This window comes from Microcaecilia unicolor, chromosome 1, assembly GCF_901765095.1.
Source record: "Microcaecilia unicolor chromosome 1, aMicUni1.1, whole genome shotgun sequence".
Lineage (NCBI taxonomy): Eukaryota > Metazoa > Chordata > Amphibia > Gymnophiona > Siphonopidae > Microcaecilia > Microcaecilia unicolor.
In genome coordinates, this window is record NC_044031.1 from 703,224,678 (window position 1) to 703,240,790 (window position 16,113).

Consider the following 16,113-nt stretch of genomic DNA (forward strand, 5'->3'; position numbering starts at 1 on the left):
CCATTTCCCTTTATAAAAGTTCAGTCCATCAATAAGCAGGATATAAACCACACAGATGTGGTTCTCACGATTGGGTGACACCCACGGCAGCCCCAGGATCAGAAGATCTTCCTAGCAACAGAAGTTTGCTAGCTCTCGCGTGTCCCGCTTGAATCACGCATGCGCGACCGTCTTCCCGCCTGCAGGGCGAGCGTGCTCCTCAGTCTCTCTTTTTCCGTGGTTCAGAACGGCCGTGTATTGTTCGTTCTCTGCCCCAGAGAGGCCTCACTGCGTTCTTTGCCGCGTTTTTCGCCTTTTTGGCTTGTTTCTTCTCTCGTGTGTTTCTTTAAAAAAAAAAAAAAGTTTGTTTGTTTCCCGTTACTTCGTAGAAGTTTCCTTTCTTTGGCGTGAGCGGCTTCTTCCGCCTCCCTGTACGGGCCTTTTTCTCCTTTTGGCGCCCTCTTTTCGGCATCATTGCGTTTGACCTCGCCGGTGCGATTTTTCCGCCCATGTCATCGAAGTCTGCTAGCAGCTTCAAGAAGTGCACACGGTGCAACTGGACGATCTTGCTCACTGATAGACACGTTTCGTGTCTTCAGTGTCTCAGGGCGGGTCATTGCCCTAATGCCTGTACTTTCTGCCTCCAGCTCAAGAAGAGGAACCAGGCGGCGAGATTGGCTCAGTGGAACATTCTATTTGGAGCCTTGTCCGGTCCTTAGACGTCGGCGGAGCCAGCGGTACCGAGGTCATCGCCGGTATCGTTGTCGGCATCGGAGGGTGCATCGACTTCCGGAGTGCAGGTGATGGCTGTCCAGAGGTCCCATGCTGGTAGCAGTGAGCCATCAAGTGGGTCTCCACCTGCCTCAAGGGCTCCTGCTGTACAGGCCCCCCGGGACCGGCCACCTTCGGACCCGGCCCCGAGGAGACGTTTGGATTCCACGTCGTCCTCTTCGGTACCGGGAGGTACCACTGGTGTGCGAGCGAAGGTGAAGAAGCATCGCCATCGGTCACCTTCCCGACACGGTACTGAGAGTTCCGGGACACCGAGGGATTCGGTACCCACGAAGCGTCGACACCGGGAGGACCACTCACCCTCCATACAGGAGGTGTCAATGCGCTCTGCTCCGGACAGCCCGGTACCGCCTCCGCGCTCCAGACAGGTTCTGACTTTGTCACCGGTACTGGCCCCACTGCCTTGCTCAACAGCCACTGTAGACGAGCGCCTCGAGGCCATTCTTCCAGGGATCCTGGAAAGGCTGCTGCGTTCGTCTGCTCCGGTACCGTCGGTGCCTGCGCCGCCGGTACCGTCGAGAGATGCGGCAGTTGGCTCTCCGCCCATGGTAAGGACAGCGACGCTGGTACCACTTGCGGCATCGGCCTCTGCTGCCACCCAGGTTGACTCCCCGTCGACGTCGCTGGAGGGAGATTCGTCGCCGGCGGTGCAGGAGTCTTCTCGGCACCGCCATCGAGGACCTAGTTCCTCGGCGTCGAGACGGGCTCAGCTTCGGACTGAAGTTCGTGAACTTGTGTCCGATACCGAAGGTGAGGCCTTGTGGGAGGCAGAGGAAGACCCCAGATATTTCTCTGACGAGGAGTCTTGTGGTCTTCCTTCTGATCCTACTCCGCCAGAGAGAAAGCTTTCTCACCCGGAGAGTCTGTCTTTCTCGTTATTTGTCCGGGAAATGTCTACAGCCATTCCCTTCCCAGTGGTTACTGAGGACGAGCCCAGGGCTGAGGTGTTCGAGGTCCTGGACTATCCTTCGCCACCTAAGGAGTCGTCCACTGTTCCCCTTCATAATGTCCTGTAGCAGACATTGATGATGAACTGGACGAAACCGTTAAGGAGCCCCACGATTCCCAAAAAGATTGAGTCCCAGTATTGGATCCATGGGGACCCGGAGTTGATGAAGACTCAATTGCCTCATGACTCTGGAGTTGTGGATCTGGCTCTCAAGAAAGTCAAGAGTACTAGGGATTACGCCTCGGCTCCCCCGGGGCGGGAGTCTAGGGCTCTTGACTCCTTTGGGAGGAAGGCCTACCATTCTGCTATGCTCGTGTCCAAGATCCAATCCTACCAGCTCTACACAAGCATCCACATGCGGAACAATGTGCGGCAGCTGACGGACTTGGTCGATAAGCTCCCGTTGGAGCAGGCCAGGCCTTTTTTCAGGAGGTGGTCAGGCAGCTGAAGGCATGTCGCAAATTCTTGTCCAGGGGTGTTTATGACACTTTTGATGTTGCGTCCAGGGCCGCTGCTCAAGGTATAGTGATGCGCAGACTCTCATGGCTGCGTGCCTCTGACTTGGAGAATAGAGTCCAGCAGCGGATTGCGGATGCTTCTTGCCGGGGGGGTAACATTTTTGGTGAGCAAGTCGAACAGGTGGTAGAACAGCTCCACCAGCGGGACACCACATTCGACAAGCTCTCCTACCAGACCCCTTCAGCATCTACCTCAACAGGTAGACGTTTTTATGGGGGAAGGAGAAATGCTCCTTACGCTTATAATAAGCGTAGGTACAATCCACCTGCCCGCCAGCCTGCTCAGGCTAAGCCCCAGCGCGCGCCTCCTCAGGCCCCTGCAGCTCCCCAGCAAAAGCAAGGGACGGGCTTTTGACTGGCTCCAGACAAGCATAGCCAAGATAAGTGTCTGTGCCGGACGATCTACCGGTCGGGGGGAGGTTAAAGTTTTTTTCACCTAAGGTGGCCTCTCATAACCTCCGACCGTTGAGTTCTTCAGATAGTCCGGCTAGGATACGCCCTCAATTTGATTTCAACACCTCCAAATTGCCCTCCGGGAGCTCAGTCTTTCAGCTTCCAGCACAAGCAGGTACTTGCAGAGGAACTCTCCGCCCTTCTTAGCGCCAGTGCGGTCAAGCCCATGCCACCGGGGCAGGCAGGGCTGGGATTCTATTCCAGGTACTTTCTTGTGGAAAAGAAAACAGGGGGGATGCGTCCCATCTTAGACCTAAGGGCCCTGAACAAATATCTGGTCCGAGAAAAGTTCAGGATGCTTTCCCTGGGCACCCTTCTTCCCATGATTCAGAAAAACGATTGGCTATGCACTCTGGACTTAAAGGATGCTTATACTGCCAGCTCACCGGCAGTATCTTCAATTCCGTCTGGGAACACGGCATTTTCAGTACTGTGTGCTACCCTTTGGTCTTGCCTCGGCACCCAGAGTGTTCATGAAATGCCTGGCAGTAGTGGCGGCGTCTCTACGCAGACTGGGAGTGCATGTGTTCCCTTATCTCGACGATTGGCTGGTAAAGAACACCTCGGAGGCAGGAGCTCTACAGTCCATGCAGGTGACTGTTCAACTCCTGGAGCTACTAGGGTTTGTGATAAATTATCCAGAGTCCCACCTTCTTCCAGTTCAAAGACTAGAATTCAGAGGAACTCTGCTGGACTCCCAGACTGCTCATGCCTACCTCCCCGAGGCCAGGACAGACAATCTTTTGTCCCTGGTTTCCTGGGTACGAGCGTCTCAGCGGATCACAGCTCGGCAGATGTTGAGATTGCTCGGCCACATGGCCTCCACAGTTCACGTGACTCCCATGGCCCCGTCTCCACATGAGATCAGCTCAATGGACCCTAGCTTCCCAGTGGTATCAAGCTGCGGGGGATCTGGAAGACGTGATCCAGTTGTCCACAGTTTTTCTCAAATCCCTACATTGGTGGACAATTTGCTCCAATTTAACTTTGGGAAGTCCCTTTCAAATTCCTCAGCCGCAAAAAGTGCTGACCACGGATGCATCTCTCCTGGGGTGAGGAGTTCATGTCGATGGGTTTCAAACCCAGGGATGTTGGTCCCTCCAGGAGACAGGTTTTCAGATCAACCTCCTGGAGTTACGAGCGGTCTGGAACGCGCTAAAGGCTTTCAGAGATCGGCTATCCAACCAAATTATCCAAATTCAAACAGACAATCAACCAAAGTCTACAAATCATGCATTCATGGGCAGATACATTTCAGTTGAAACTTAATGCAGAAAAAACCCAATGCCTAATACTCACCTCTCAAGACAACACGAACAAATTCACCACCATCAACACTCCAAAATGGAATCTACCAATCTTGGACACCTTAAAAATTCTTGGAGTTACCATTAATCGACACCTAACACTTGAAAGCCACGCGAAAAACACAACCAAAAAGATGTTCCACTCAATGTGTAAATTAAAAAGAGTAAGACCATTCTTTCCAAGGACCGTCTTCCGTAACCTGGTACAATCACTGGTACTTGTCATCTAGACTATTGCAATGCACCCAACGCTGGCTGCAAAGAGCAAATACTCAAAAAAAAAACTCCAGACAGCCCAGAATACTGCAGCTAGACTAATATTTGGAAAATCAAAATATAAAAGGGCTAAACCATTACGAGAAAAGCTACATTAGCTCCCACTTTAAGAACGCATCACACTCAAAATATGTACCCTAGTTCACAAAATCATTCATGGCGATGCCCCAGCCTACATGTCAGACCTGATCGACTTACTACCCAGGAATGCTAAAAAATCATCTCGCACATTCCTTAATCTTCATTTCCCCAATTGTAAAGGTCTAAAATACAAACTAACGCACACATCAACCTTTTCCTACATGAGCACACAATTCTGGAACGTGCTGCTGCGCAACCTAAAAACGATCTATGAACTAACCAACTTCCGCAAACTACTGAAGACCCATCTCTTTAACAAGACATACCACAAAGATCAACACATGTGAACTCCCCCACATGTACCCAGAATTGTCTCATAATGTTTTCTTGTTATATTACTATCATGTTCTAACATTATCATGTAACCCAAAAACCTTATATAATACCAAATATCTATTCTCTTCTTATTTCCACTATTCATGACGTATTGTAAGCCACATTGAGCCTGCAAAGAGGTGGGAAAATGTGGGATACAAATGCAATAAATAAATAAATCAGGTTGCCTTGTATTACATCAACAAGCAGGGGGGCACCGGATCTCGCCCCCTGTGTCAGGAAGCCGTCGGGATGTGGCTTTGGGCTCGCTGTCATGGCATGTTACTCCAAGCCAAGTATCTGGCAGGCATAAACAACAGTCTGTCTGACAGGTTGAGCAGGATAATGCAACCTCACGAGTGGTCTCTCAACTTGAGAGTTGTCCGCAAGATCTTCCAAGCGTGGGGCACCCCCTTGGTAGATCTTTTTGCCACTCAGACCAATCACAAGGTCCCTCAGTTCTGTTCCAGACTTCAGGCCCACGGCAGACTAGCGTCGGATGCCTTTCTCCTACTTTGGGGGAATGGCCTCATGTATGCGTATCCTCCCATACCCTTGGTAGGGAAGACTTTGCTGAAACTCAAGCAAGACCGTGGAACCATGATTCTGATCGCTCCATTCTGGCCGCACCAGATCTGGTTCCCTCTTCTTCTGGAGTTGTCCTCCGAAGAACCGTGGAGATTGTAGTGTTTTCCAACCCTCATCACTCAGAACGAGGGGGCGCTTCTGCATCCCAACCTCCGGTCCCTGGCTCTCACGGTCTGGATGTTGAGAGCGTAGACTTTGCCTCCTTGGGTCTTTCTGAGGGTGTCTCCCGAGTCTTGCTTGCTTCCAGGAAAGATTCCACAAAGAGGTGTTATGCTTTCAAATGGAAGAGGTTTGCCCTCTGGTGTGACAGCCAGGCCCAAGATCCTCGTTCTTGTCCTACACAGACCCTGCTTGAATACCTTCTGCATTTGTCTGAGGCTGGTCTTAAGACCAACTTTGTAAGAGTTCATCTTAGCGCAATTAGTGCTTTTCATTATCGTGTAGAGGGTAAGCCTATCTCGGGACAGCCTTGAGAGGTTTGCTTTTGTCAAAGCCCCCTATCAAGCCTCCTACAGTGTCATGGGATTTCAATGTCGTTCTCACCCAGCTGATGAAACCTCCTTTTGAGCCACTGAATTCTTGCCATCTGAAGTACTTGACCTGGAAGGTCATTTTCTTGGTGGCAGTCACTTCAGCTTGTAGAGTCAGTGAGCTTCAAGCCTTTGTAGCTCATGCTCCTTATACCAAATTTCATCATAACAGAGTAGTCCTCCGCACTCACCCTAAGTTCTTGCCAAAGGTGGTGTCGGAGTTCCATCTGAACCAGTCAGTTTGTCTTGCCAACGTTCTTTCCCCGTCCTCATACCTGCCCTGCTGAACGTCAGTTGCACACACTGGACTGCAAGAGAGCATTGGCCTTCTGTCCGGAGCAGACAAGCCCACACAGACAGTCCGCCCAATTATTGTTTCTTTTGACCCCAATAGAAGGGGAGTGGCTGTCGGGAAACGCACCATCTCAAATTGGCTAGCAGATTGCATTTCCTTCACTTATGCCCAGTGCTTTTTTTGTAGAAAAAAAGGTGCAGGTACTCATTATGGGCGGGGTCACCACATATGGCTCCACCCCTATGATAGCCACACCCACATTAACCACACCCCCTATACCAGCCATGGCGCATATAAACAGACATCATTGAAAATATTACAGTACTATAGGAGAAAAAAATAACACGATTTTTTTTCATTATAAATCATCTCTGTAAGCTCTTACAGCTCCAGTATACCCAGCGCAAAATAAGACAGCCAATGTAAATTCTCAAATTGGACATATTACAAACACTAAAATGAAAATAAAATGATTTCTTTCTACCATTGTTGTCTGGTGACTGTTTTTCTTTCCATATTGGTCCCAGTCTGTGATTCTCCTCTCCTTTGTTTTCGCTTAACTCTTCTGTGCCATTTGTCATTTTTGTCTCCCTTTTCTTTGCTTTCTTCAATATTTTTCAGGCTCTCTCTCTGTCCAGATTTAATTCATTCTTACTATCCATTCTTTAATTTTCTTCATCTACCTGTGGCTTTTCATCTTTTCCTCACCCTTGTTCTCCCCATGCCCCTTCCTCTTATTCTCCAGTCTTTCTCTATTCCCCTTTTCCATCCAGCAGCTCTGCTTTCTCTCCCCTCCTTCCAGTGTCTCCCCTATTTCTTTCTGCATACTTCCATCCAGCGTCTTCCCTCTTTCTCTCCCTATCCTTCCGTTTTCCCTCTCTCTCTCCCCATCCTTCCATCTGTTTTCCCTCTCTCTCTCTCCCCATCCTTCCATCTGTTTTTCCCCTCTCTCCCCAATCCTTCCATCTGTTTTTCCCCTCTCTCCCCAATCCTTCCATCTGTTTTTCCCCCTCTCTCCCCAATCCTTCCCTCTGTTGTTTTCCCTCTTTTTCTCTCTCCCCAATCCTTCCCTCTGTTGTTTTCCCTCTTTCTCTCTCTCTCCAATCCTTCCCTCTGTTGGTTTCTCTCTCCCTGCCAAGTTTCCCGCGAACGGCGCGAAGTCGCGATGCACGCGGCACCAGCCCCTATTTCCGGCCGCTGCTGCTTCTCCTGTTGAGCAGCAGCGGCCGCTACACAAAGAAAAAGATTTTTAAAAAAAATTGAAACCTGGCTGAAACGCGGCACCCCGGCACTGTAGACAGCCATTAGGCATTGGCTGTTGCCCCGCAGCCGCTCCTCCTCTTGCCTCTACGTCACTGCCCCTGGAGGAAGACCCCGGAGGAGTGCAGTGGCGTAGAGGCAAGAGGAGGAGCGGCTGCGGGGCAACAGCCAATGCCTAATGACTGTCTACAGTGCCGGGGTGCCGCGTTTCAGCCAGGCTTGAAGTTTACTTTAAAATCTTTTTCTTTGTGTAGCGGCCTGCTGCTCAACAGGAGATGCAGCAGTGGCCGGAAATGGGGGCTGGCACTGCGTGCGGGACATGGACTCACGGGGCGGGGGGGGGGGGGAGCAAAAAAAAAAAGGTGCCGGTACGCCGTACCGTTGCGTACCGGCACAAAAAAAGCACTGCTTATGCCCAAGCTGGGCTGACTCTTGATGGCCATGTCACGGCTCATATTGTTAGAGCCATGGCAGCATCAGTGGCTCACTTGAAGTCAGCCACTATTGAAGAGATTTGCAAGGCTGCGACGTGGTCATCTGTCCACACATTCACATCTCATTACTGCCTACAGCAGGATACCCGACGCGACAGTCGGTTCGGGTAGTTGGTGCTGCAGAATCTGTGGCTTAGAATCCAACTCCACCCCCCTAGGCCCATTTTTGTTCTGTTCCAGGCTGCACTCTCAGTTAGTTGTAGTTGTTTAGGTCAATCTCAGTTATGTCCTCGCCGTTGCGAGGCCCAATTGACCAATGTTTGTTGTTTTGAGTGAGCCTGGGGGCTAGGGATACCCCAATCATGAGAGCAAGCAGCCTGCTTGTCCTCGGAGAAAGCGAGGTTACTAACCTGTAGCAGGTATTCTCCGAGGACAGCAAGCTGATTGTTCTCACAAACCCGCCCACCTCCCCTTTGGAGTTGTGTCTTCCCTTGTCTTTGCTGTCTTCTTGACTGAGGAGCACGCTCGCGCGGGACACGCGAGAGCTAGCAAGCTTCTGTTGCTAGGAAGATCTTCCGATCCTGGGGCTATCGTGGACGTTACCCAATCGTGAGAACAATCAGCCTGCTGTCCTCGGAGAATACCTGCTACAGGTTAGTAGCCTCGCTATTTGAAGTGCTTGTATACAAGTGCTAGAAGGCTAAAAAATGAGATGGGAGAGTTAAAATATATGCATTATGATCCTATTGGGACAAGCATGGTAGCGACAGGGTCTCGGTCCTGATTTGCTATGTGAGGGATTCGACTGACGTCTAAGGCAGATGATGTCAGATGTCATACCCTATTTAAACCTACCTCTGCTTGCATAGGACGCTCTAGCGTTATTTCCCTCAGCTGTGCGCTTACCTTGTGATTACCCGTTGTCTGTGCATGTGGCACAGTGTGAGTTCTCTCTGTGTGGTTAGCCTTTAACTCTTTACTTTCTGTATTTGCTGTTTGAGTCTGTGGGAGCTTGCTTCTTCGTCTACCTGTGCTGTAGCTGAGGTGTGAGCTGTTTCTCTTTGTGGTTTCCTTTTAACCCTTTACTTGTTGAATCGGTTTTTTGAATACTGTTGGGCTGCTCTTCCGTTTAAGCTGTGGCTTCTGGCACAGCCCCAAGCTGCCCCTCTGTGTTGTGGTTTCCCTTTAACCCTTTACTTGCTGAATCTGTTGTTTGAATCCTGTTTGGGCTGCTGTTCCATTATGAGTTCTAGCACAGCACTGCGCTGCCTGTCTGTCTGGCTGCGGTTTCCCTCTTACCTTTTACTTGCTAATGTTACTGTTAGTACCTGTGTGTTTAATCTTGTGAACTTTTGTTGGTGACTGTGTTTTCTGCAGTGTGCGTGGCCTGGTTAGTATTCCCTTCAGGGACTATGTTCTGTTCCTCTTCCCCTTTCTTCTTGTTTGTTTGGATTCCAGTTCGGCCTTGCGGCCCTTACGCTTGGACTCTGTCACATATGGGTTCCAGTTCGGCCTTGCAGCCCATATGAGTGTTGTTCTTCCTTTCTGGTGGTGCTCTCCGGTCTCCCTGAGCGTGCTGGGCTTTGTAGCCTTTTGTCTCTGTACTAGTGTGGGCTCAGTTTGCACGAGGCCTTTGCCTAGGTCCAAGGGCTCATGACCAAACACAATATATCACTAAATGATTAGGTAGATATAATGTGCATCTGAGAGACTTGATGGAAAAAGGACAATCAATGGGACACTGTGTTAACAGGGTACAAATTGTATTCCAATGACAGGATCATATTGGAGGGGGGTTGCCTATATTTTGGAGGGAATTGAATCAAATAAAATAAACATTCTGCACGAAACAGATAACAGCATGGAATCATTATGGATAGAAATTCCATGTGTGAAGGGAAGGAGTATTCTTGTAGGGCTGTACTACTGTCCGCCGGGACAGAGTGAACAGACAAATGTTTACAGAGATTAGGGAAGCTGGCAAATTGGGCAACACTATAATAATGGGTGATTTAAATTACCACAATATTAAGAAAAGTTCTACAATAATAAGCCACGAGTATTCAAGGGTAAATGTGGACTTTGTTGAAAGATAGTGGAGAAAAAAAGACCTCAGTGTGAACCAGTCCTGCCTCTTTTTAAAGGACACGCCTTTTAGATAGAGAGGAGACCTCTTTAATCATCAGTCTTCAAAAAAACTCCACATAATTTATTTTCATCTTAAATGTGCCAACACTCCCTTTCAAACACTCATAGGGGCAGACACTGTAGCTCAATACAATGTGACAAAAACTCCACTAATCTTGGACGGTGGACAGGCGTGGGTTTCTTCTACGAATTATTGTAACTTCTTAATTCCATATCATCATGCTGATCAATCCATAGACTGGTGGGTTGTGTCCATCTACCAGCAGGTGGAGATAGAGAGCAATCCTTTTGCCTCCCTATATGTGGTCATGTGCTGCCGGAAACTCCTCAGTATGTCGATATCAAAGCTCCATCCGCAGGACTCAGCACTTAGAGAATTACACCCACAAAGGGACACTCTGCCCAGCTCACCACCGCCGACACGGGGGAGGGAAATTAACCCAGCTCATCCCCACACAAGTGGGGGAGGGGAATCCATCCAGCTCATCCCCACGGAGCGGGGGAGGGACACCACCCCGCCGATGCGGGGGGATCTGGCTTATCCTGTAACCGCAACCGCGGGAGGAGCTGACTGACCCTAACACCGCCGAAGCGGGAGGGGTACAAAGCTGCCCTACAGCCGTACGAAGCGGGAGGGAGCGCCGGCAGAATTTAGGTCTCAATCCAGCCCCGTAAAATGGAGGAGAGACGAATGCAGCAGCTCACTGTAACACAAAATCGTCTCAACTCCTGAAGAATCCAACTGAAAAAACTTGAACACGAAGTCCTCCTGAACAGGAACTGAAGACTAAACTTGAACCTGAAATGCAACCAGAATAAAAACAGTACAGATATCTGGGAGGGGCTATGGATTGATCAGCTATGATTAATGGAAAGAAAATTATCAGGTATGATACATAATTTTACCTTCCATATCATCATGCTGATCAATCCATAGACTGGTGGGATGTACCGAAGCAGTACTCACCCAGGGCGGGACATAGAAATCCCTGACCGCAACACTGAAGCTCCAAACCGGGCCTCCGCCCGAGCAGCCACAGTCAAGCGGTAATGCCTGGAGAAGGTATGAGCCGATGCCCAAGTTGCCGCCTTGCAAATCTCTTCCAAGGAGACGGACCCGGCCTCCGCCATCGAGGCCGCCTGAGCTCTAGTGGAGTGAGCCTTCAGCCGGATAGGCGGCACCTTCCCCGCGGCCACATAAGCCGCTGCAATGGCTTCCTTGACCCATCTTGCCACTGTAGGCTTAGCAGCCTGCAGACCCTTACGAGGACCTGCAAACAGGACAAACAGATGATCCAATTTCCGGAAATCATTGGTCACTTCCAAGTATCTGATGATGACTAGTCTCGCATCTAGATATTTGCGAGCAGAGTACTCCTCTGGGTAGTCCTCCCTACGAAAGGATGGGAGACAGAGCTGCTGATTCACATGGAAGCGAGAAACAATCTTGGGCAGGAAGGAAGGCACTGTGCGAATAGACACTCCTGCCTCAGTGAACTGCAGAAAGGGCTCTCGACATGATAGTGCCTGGAGCTCGGAAACTCTTCTGGCTGAAGTGATAGCCACCAAAAAGACTGCTTTCAACATCAGGTCTTTCAGAGATGCCCTCGACAAGGGTTCAAAAGGCGGCTTCTGCAAGGCTCTTAGCACTAGATTGAGATTCCACGCAGGTACCACTGAGTGCAGAGGAGGGCGCAGGTGATTAACTCCCTTGAGAAAGCGCACCACATCTGGCTGCGAAGCCAGGGAAGCACCCTTCAGGCGGCCCCTGAAGCAAACCAGAGCCGCTACCTGGACTTTAAGGGAACTGAGCGACAGGCCTTTCTCCAGACCTTCTTGCAGGAACGCCAACACTGAAGAAATTGGAGCAGTGAAGGGAGAAAGTGAGCCTGCCTCACACCACGATGCAAAGGTACGCCAAACCCTGGCGTGAGCAGTAGAAGTAGAGCGCTTCCTCGCTCTCAGCATAGTGGCGATGACCTTGTCTGAGAAGCCCTTCTTCCTCAGACGCTGCCGCTCAATAGCCAGGCCGTAAGACCAAAGGGGGAGGGATCCTCCATCACCACGGGACCCTGATGCAACAGGCCCTGCTCCGCTGGCAGCCGCAGAGGGCCGTACACTGAGAGCCTGATCAAGTCCGCATATCAGGGACGTCTGGGCCAGTCCGGACCCACCAGGATTACCCGGCCGGGATGCTTTGCCACCCGGTCTAGCACCCTGCCCAACATGGGCCAGGGCGAGAACACATAGAAAAGCTCCTGTGTCGGCCACTGTTGGAGTAGAGCATCTACTCCCAGAGATTGAGGGTCCCGTCCTCTGCTGAAAAAGCGCGGCAATTGGCCGATGACGCCATCAGATCTAGGCTCAGCTGGCCCCAGCGCTTCGTGATGTCCAAGAACGCCTGAGCCGATAACTGCCACTCTCCGGGATCCAAGGTATGGCGACTGAGAAAGTCCGCCTTGACATTCATGACTCCGGCAATGTGGGCCGCCGACAGCTGTTCCAGGTTCGCTTCCGTCCACTGGCATAGATTCATGGCCTCCTTGGCTAGAGGGGCGCTCTTGGTACCTCCCTGGCGATTGACATAGGCCACAGCCATGGCATTGTCCGACAGGACCCGTACTGGCTTCAACGCCAGTACCGGGAGAAACTCCAAAAGCGCCAACCGAATGGCTCTGAGTTCCAGGAGGTTGATAGACCACTTTGCCTCTGCAGGAGACCAGAGCCCCTGCGCTGTCCTTCCCAAGCAGTGGGCTCCCCAGCCCGTCAAAGAGGCGTCCGTCGTGACGACAACCCACTCCGGGGTCAAAAGAGGCATCCCTGCGGACAACTTGTCTGTCCTCAGCCACCAGCTCAGCGCCTTGCGCACCGCTAGGTCCAAGGGAAGGCGCACAGTGTAATCCTCCGACATTGGAGTCCAGCGCTGCAGCAGAGAGAGTTGTAGTGGTCTCATATGAGCCCTGGCCCAGGGCACTACTTCCATCGTGGCCATCATAGAGCCCAACAGCTGCACATAGTCCCAAGCCCGAAGAGGAGAGGCTACTAGGAACTGGTCCACCTGAGCCTGAAGCTTGACAATCCGATTGTCCGGCAGGAACACTCTGCCCACTTGGGTGTCGAAACGAACTCCCAGATATTCCAGGGACTGAGTCGGGTGCAGCTGGTTTTTCTCCCAGTTGATGATCCACCCCAGGGAGCTCAAAAGAGCAATCACCCGGTCTACAGCTCTACCGCACTCTGCATAAGAGGGGGCTCGGATCAACCAGCCGTCCAGATAAGGATGGACTTGTACTCCTTCCTTTCGTAGGAAGGCTGCGATGACCACCATTACTTTGGAGAAGGTCCGCGGAGCAGTAGCCAACCCGAACGGGAGGGCTCTGAACTGGAAGTGTCGGCCCAGGACTGCAAAACGCAGAAAAAGTTGATGAGGAGGCCAGATGGGAATATGCAAGTAAGCTTTCTTGATGTCCAAGGATGCCAGGAACTCACCTGCCTTCACTGCCGCTATCACAGAGCGGAGAGTCTCCATTCGGAAGTGCCGAACTTTCAAGGCCCGATTGACCCCTTTGAGGTCGAGGATAGGCCGTACAGAACCTCCTTTCTTTGGTACCACAAAGTAAATGGAGTAACGTCCCTTGCCAAGCTGATCTTCTGGCACCGGAACGACTGCACCCAGGCGGATCAGATTGTCCAAAGTCTACTGCACTGCCACAGCTTTGACTGGAGACTTGCAGGGAGAGTGCACAACCCGTCTCTTAAGGGTCGGCAGAACTCTAGCTTGTAGCCGTCTCTGATGACTTCGAGCACCCAAGCGTCTGAAGTTACCCTGGTCCACTCGCCCAGAAACGAGGACAGGCGTCCTCCAATCTGCACTGGGCCATGGACCAGGGCCCCGTCATTGGGTACGAGACCCTGGGGGAGGACCGGAGGACGCACCTCTGGGACGGCGATCTCTGCGAAAGGAATGCTGCTTGGGGGAGAAGTTCCTCTTGAAGGAAGAGGGGGCAGAGGAGCCCGACTTGCCCGGGCGATACCGACGGGCTTCCTGAAACCGTCCTTTGGAGGAACCGGGGCGAGCACCACTGGCCCGAGCCCTGACTTCTGGTAACCTCTTGCCCTTAGACGTGCCGAGATCGGTCACAATTTTGTCCAGCTTGACCCCAAAGAGCAGCTTGCCTTTAAAAGGCAACTTAGCCAGGCGAGACTTAGAGGCGTGGTCAGCAGACCAATGCTTCAGCCAAAGCCAACGCTGCGCAGAGACTGTCTGAGCCATACCTTTAGCTGAGGCTCTCAAGACATCATACAGCAAGTCTGCCAAATAAGCCAAGCCCGATTCCAGGGCCGGCCAATCAGCCCTCAAGGAAGGATCCGAGGGGGAAGCCCGCTGCACAATCATCAGGCACGCCCTGGCCACATAGGAGCCGCAAACTGAGGCCTGCAAACTTAAAGCAGCCGCCTCGAAGGACGACCTTAAGGCCGCCTCCAGTCTTCTGTCTTGGGCGTCCTTTAGGGCCGTGCCACCTTCCACCGGCAACGCCGTTTTCTTAGTCACCGCAGTGATTAAAGAATCCACGGTAGGCCAAAGAAAGGCCTCCCGTTCACCTTCAGGCAGAGGATAGAGGCGGGACATAGCCCTAGCCACTTTGAGGCTCGCTTCTGGGACATCCCATTGAGCCAAAATCAAGGTGCGCTTGGCCTCATACACGTGGAAGGTTCTAGGCGGGCGCTTCGTCCCCAGCATAATGGCAGAGCCAACAGAGGCTGAGGGAGAGACGTCCTCCGGAGAGGAAATCTTCAATATGCTCATGGCCTGCACTAACAGGTTGGGCAAATCCTCTGAGCGAAAAATCCGCGCTGCAGAGGGGTCATCCGCTCCATCCGAGCAGGAATCCGTCTCCTCCAAGGAATCCCCAAAGGACCGTTGGGAGAACTCAGATACGCTGCCCTCATCTACATCAGAGGAGACAGAGTCCTCTAGGGCCTGGAAATCCACCCGAGGGCGTTTGCTTCCAGAGCCTCAACCCCTTTATCAGACAGGGGAGCAGGGGCAGCGTTTTGCATAAGAAAAGTCTGATGCAGCAGCAAAATGAACTTAGGGGAGAATCCCCACGAACAGTGCACTTCTGCAGCTTGGGCCATGGCCCTAGACGCACCCTCAACCGGCGCTCGCAAGAGCGGGGGAGAAACGTGCTGCGCATCCAAAATGGCGTCCGGCGCGAAACTCCGAGAAGGAGCCGCGCGGGAAGAACGGCGCTTAACTTTGGCCACTTTCTTACCGTCGCCCGAATCAAGGGCGACCATAGTTTTAACGTCTCCCAGCTCGAGGGCGGCCCAAGAAGCCGTCCGAGCAGAGTGGCCGGCCAACATGGAGTGGGCGAGCAGCGGGGGATGGGCGCTTATGGCGGGAAAAACCGCCGCACCGGAGGAAGAACCGGGACACTGACCGGACTCCAAACTGATGCTCAACAAAGGCGATTCAGGCTTTGAAACCCCCGCATCCTCGCTAGACGCACACACGTGGACCGGGGAGCGAATGTTCGTGCCTTCGCCCTCCGACGCCATAGGCCACGTGGAGCCCGCTATAAAAAGGTAAAATTACCTGCTTCTCGCTCCGAGCTGTAACGAACTGGTGTCCCAGTGAGCAGCTGCAATAAACGCTGAAATAAACGTTGAAATGCCCTTAAAGGACGTCCACATTTTTTTTTTTTTTAAACGGAGCCAGCGGGAGGGGGGAGAAAAGGAGGGACCTGGCACCACCAGGTTTGCACTTGCTCAAGAAGAGTCCTCAACCTCAGGTACTCAACAAAACCTAAAGATTAGGCTTGGAGACCTAGCCAGAGCTGCTGCTGTGTGTGACCACCACCTGCTGAGATAGAGAACATACTGAGGAGTTTCCGGCAGCACATGACCACATATAGGGAGGCAAAAGGATTGCTCTCTATCTCCACCTGCTGGTAGATGGACACAACCCACCAGTCTATGGATTGATCAGCTATGATTAACGGAAAGAAAATTATCAGGTATGATACATAATTTTACCTTCTCCTTTTGCACCTTCCTTCTATTCCCATTAACTCCCGACAGGGAAGCCCTGTTTCGCCACAATATGGCTGCGTCAGGGGAAAAAT

At 51.7% G+C, this 16,113-nt stretch overlaps 1 protein-coding gene across 1 annotated transcript in view; it reads left to right on the forward strand.

Moving 5' to 3' along the window:
* Window positions 1-16,113, forward strand: part of ADAM10 (ADAM metallopeptidase domain 10) — a 309,988-nt gene that overhangs the window by 214,646 nt on the left and 79,229 nt on the right. The window lies entirely within an intron of this gene.